Source organism: Lactuca virosa, chromosome 6 (genome assembly GCF_052849685.1).
Source record: "Lactuca virosa cultivar CGN04683 chromosome 6, Lactuca_virosa_CGN04683_v6, whole genome shotgun sequence".
Lineage (NCBI taxonomy): Eukaryota > Viridiplantae > Streptophyta > Magnoliopsida > Asterales > Asteraceae > Lactuca > Lactuca virosa.
Window position 1 is genome coordinate 145,547,087 of NC_136431.1, and position 5,425 is coordinate 145,552,511.

Sequence of the window (5,425 nt, forward strand, 5' to 3'; positions counted from 1 at the left end):
TTTTCTTCTAAAAATCATAACTTTTGCATACGGACTCCGTTTTCGATGGTTTTTATATCCAAACGTAGATATCAACGAATACTACAACTTTCGTTTATACTTCGCCGGCTAAGTTTCAGTTTATTTTTCGTTTTATGATCTGATAAGGCTTGGACTGTAAATAACACTTCGAAAATCATCACTTCTTCATACGAGCTCTGTTTTCAACGTTCTTTGTATTGGTTACTTAATATTGGAGAGTACTACACTTTTATATATATATTTTTAGCTAATAATCAACATATTTTGATTTCGATATCTGTGTTGCACACTACTGTACTATGTCGTACTCGAAACTTTGAAAAATCATAACTTCCTCATACGAAGTCAGATTTTGGTGTTATTTATTTCGATGATTTCCTACTGACGAGCACTATGAATTTCATTTAGATCAATTGGGCTATAAATCAACCTATCTCCAGTTCACTTTTTATGAATGACATTGTTGTATCAGTTTGAATGCGAAACTTAGATAAATCATAGCTTTCTCATCCGAAGTCAGATTTAGGTGTTTTTTATATCCACGAAATTATCTTCACGACTAATACAACTTTCATTAAGATTATTTATCCAAAATAATCTTTCATTTTTAATGTTTATTTTATCGCTTTAACAATAAATTCTATATTCAGGTTTTTATAAAAATATTTTATACTCTTAATATTTGTCCACTTAATGTGTATACAATAATTATTTATTACATTGAAACACATATAAACAATAATTATTTTAATTGACAATTTTAATTGTTTGATAAAATGTATAATTACTACGATTATACTCTAAACATCGAGCCCAAAATTCCTGGTGTTACATAAATGGTTTTAATTTGTTTAGAATTCTACAATTGTATGAAAACTCTAATATTTACCTTATATTAGATGTATAGAAGATTCGGGTTGTTACAGCTGGTATCAGAAATATAGTTTGAGTGAATTAGGTTTAGGTGTAGCCATTCCTAGTATCAAATTGTGGAAGATAAAAGAGAAGAAGAGATTATGAGTTGGTTTGGGGATAAACCATGCTAGAAGATTACGGTACACATCTAAAGACAAATGAAGATAATGAACTTGAATAGTTAAAGATATATAGATTGACCAACCATGAAGGTTTGGGTCCATATTGTTAAATGAGAAATAAAGAAAAGTCATTTTGTGAAATGACAAGAATGGGCACTCTAGTAAAGAGATGCTAAGAGTATGTAGAAAGAATTATACCGAGTTATCATGAAAGAAAGAATGTCAGAGATTATGTGTCCTAGTAGATGGATAATAGATAGAGTGTATGTCCTAAAGAGTAGGGCTAGTAGATATTTGTATAGAATATGGGAAAAAAGAGGGACACAAAAAGATAAAGGAAAAAATGAGGACATAAAAGAGTAATAGCAGTTGCATACCCATGGAAAGAAAAGAAAGATAGAGTAAGACTATCTTAGAAAGAGTAAAAAAAGAGTACTTATAAGTACTAGAGTAGATTGCCATTACTTGCGATCAAGTTTCCATGTCTAGAAGAAAGTACATTGATATTTAAGTAATGTATAAGATGGGTAGAGATTACAATATGTTGCTAGATGCTATAGATATAACATTAACTAAAGATAGATTAGACAAGAAAAGATAAGGATGTATAGATAAAGAGAAAATAGTGCAACAAGTGTCATGATGGACACTTAAGGGAAAGAGAAAGTTAGAAAGAATGTTCCACATTGCTGTTAAAAGCTAAGGAACATGCGAAGATAGGTCAAGAATTCTGAGGTATTCAAAGAGATGCAGTACGTAGAGTAACTGGACACTTTGTTAATGTATCTATAATAGAGAAAGAAGAGGGAGTTTAGCTCCTACAATGGGAAAGATGGACCCATATGTGTATGTGCAGGTTATGACAGTGTACTTGCGAGTGACTGTTATAAACTTAAACCTTATGTGAAAAAGGGGACAATTAAAGGAAGATTGAGAAGTTAGATAGAATGATGGAAAGATGGTTAACTCAAGGGAAGAATTTAAGACTAGGTGTAGAATCCCAGTAAAGAATATGATGACCTTTGGTCACAACATAATGATATGTTAGAAATATGCAAGTATGATACTTACCAACATGAAAGATAAATCTTTGATGTATAAAACACAATTTAAGTAAGTAAGAAGAAGTGAGAAAGTCATAACAGCTGACTTGCAAGTAGCTGAGGACTAAAGAAGATAAGTACACAAAAATTTTCATGTTGAAAATTTTGTTATAAAACAACAGATAGAAAAGTTGTGAATCAAGTGATGAAGTGGTAAATTTGAAACCTGATAAGTATGATGTGCATGCAGTGTATGGGCGCTACAGACTTATAGTGTTTACTGTGGTCTAATTGAGCCATCAATTTACTTGAGGATCAAGTAGTTAGAAGAAAGGATATAACAAGTTAAATTGAGAAGAATTTACCATGAAAGAGATAGAATACTTATGAACTAAGGAATGTAATGGTGAGGTTGAATCAAGATAAGTATAGTGTGCATGTAGAAGTATGGGCTCTGCATACACATGGCACTTATGGAAATTCAATGGAAACATTAAGTTACCTGAGGATCAAGTGGGGGTAAAAGAAAGATAATATGTTATTTAAGAAGAATATGCCATCTATATATTGTGACATTGAGACTCAAGAATAGAAGAAACATATATTTGAAAGTTTGGTGTGCAAATTTTCAGGAGGTTATAGGGCAAGAAGAGTTGTGGTAGAATACTAAAATTTAGAAAGGGAGCGAAGTGTTTATATGTGAAACTTCACTATTAGTTGGAAAAGAGTAGAAAAGAGGTGAGTAGTCACTTGTGTAGAGTAAGAATCGTACAGTAAGAGTACATTGAGAAAGTGGGAAAGTGGGAAAAGTGTGACAAAAGATGAAAGATGATGAAAAGTATGCAATATACTTTCATAAGAATGGATAAATTAATAAACGTCCCTTAACGACCATTAATAGTAAAGAAATGAAGAAAGATTTGCCATTGCATTAAAAAATGCAAAGAAAAGAAAAGTAGATTGCTATTTCGGGTTAAAAGGTTAAAGTTGAAAATAACCTTAGAAATAGGTCATTGAGTAAGAAATATACCAAAAGCAAAAAAAAAATGAGTACGGGAGCCCTTAATGGAGGGGAGATTGTAAGAACCTGAAATTCAGACGTTGACTTGTTGTAAAATATGCACCAAAAGGGAAATTTGGTCATTTATGAGAAAAAGATAAGAATATGAAGTGATAAATTTATGAAAATGGCCAATAAGGATTTAATTCACTAAGAAGAGGTTAGATGAGTATGTTGAAGAGAAATAATGCATGAGAAGATGTATTTTGGCCAAAAGGGTAAAATTGGTATTTTTATGCTTTTGGGCTAAGTTAATGAATTAATAGATTAATATCTGTATTATTAAGTGAGTGATAAGTGACTTATTATAATCTTAGAGTGTGTTCCCACCTTCACATGGATATAAAGAACATCAAAATCAGGTTAGAAACGAAGAAGATACGCAGGTTATAAGTTGGGACAAAAATGTCCCAAAGATGGAATGGAATCAGCCTAAGAGGCTGTTGTCCAGTCGGAACCGCATCGTGGTGGGCTGAGTGCCACGAAAATTCATTAAGTTTTTCTGATTAGAAGAAGCATTTATAAAAAATTTCAAACACAAAGACTCAATTTGGTCCAAACTCTTACTACAATAGGACTGCAAAATCAAAGAATGTTGTTGTGAAACAAGATGTTGTTCCAAAGAAAATTGTTTCAAAACGTTAATTAGTTTCAAAGAAAGATTTTCACAAAAGAAATTTGTTCAAAATAAAGTTGTTTCTAAACAAAATTTTTTTTTTTCAAAAACGAATGTGTCAAAACAAAAGGAAGAAGAAAATAGTTATCCAAAAGAGTTTATTCCAAAAGTAATAGCTTCCATTAATAAAAAGAGTACTTTTGTAGAAATCAATCTTTATGAGAAAAAAGTCAATTTTTTTCAAATGGTAAAGGATATGAGTAATACTCTGATTATAAAATCGTTGGATTGATAAGACCAAAAAATTTTGATGTTGCAAATTCCAAATCGAAAGTCTCACAAGGGCCCAAGAAAGTTTGGGTTCTTAAATTGGTGTCATTTTGTAGGTGATGTGTGAATAACAATACAATTATGAATGGTACATCGATAATGGTTGTTCTCGTTACATGACTAGAAGGAAATCACATTATTAGAGTTTCGAAGTTTGAAAGATGTCCGAAGATTCAAATATGGAAATAATGCAACTAGAGAAATAAAGGGATGTGGAATGAACACGAATGGAGAGTTTATAATATGAAAGGTAGCAAATATTAAAGGTTTACAACATAATTTGATAAGTGTATTGCAAGTGGTTGTAGGTACAGGTTTGAAAAGGAGAAATGTATCCTTTGGATATGAAAACAATTGAAAGTAAGTCATCCATTGTTGGGTTTTATTCAAAAATAGTGTAATTATAGTGTAAAAAAATGATGTGATTAGCAACGGAAACAATTTTATATATGTATAAACTAAAACCATTTACCCACCAAGATTTTGCGAAACTAGGAAACAGTAAAACAACCATAGAAAAAGGAAAGTGTCACAACCTTTGAGTACTTTGATTCATTTAGGTAATTAGGAAGTTGATGTAAAATGTAGATTATAAGTCCTTTGAGCTAGAGACACCAACAATACCTCAACCTGATGCGATGCTAGTCATGGATCTTGTAATAAAAGAATAAAATGTAAGCTTTAAGTTAATACCAAGTATTAACTCAAAGAGAGTGTCAAAGTATCAAGCTTTCCTTCTAGTCTTAGCAGCTCAAGAACACGCATGTATGAGAGATAGGGAAAACTGAGAATAGGAGGGAGAAAGAAGCATGGAGGATACGATTTTTCTATAAGGGAAAAGAACTAACATAACTAGCTCCATAAGCTTTTTTAAACTTGGAAAAGTCCTTCTTTAGTAAATTAACCCATACCTAGTTATGTCTTAATGTAAGAGGCATGGGAGGGATGTACTTCATTAAGAAAACAAGAACCAAACATCACCCCCACCATACACATCTGGTCCTCAGGTTTGGTTGGTCCAAGAGAGGAAGAGTGTCTAGCCCTCTTTCTAATTTGTATAAAATTCATACCATGTTTTATAAAAACTAACTCCTTTAGTTTATATAATAACTAATGACTTAAATAAATTATGCCAAGTGATTTTATTTGATACTTTTAATAGAAAAATATTATTTTTATAAAATAATTATTTTCCCTTTAATGACAAGAAATATAAATATTTATCAAGAATCAAATCCTTATAAATTATATATATATATATATATATATATATATATATATATATATATATATATAACTTAAATATTTATCAAGAATC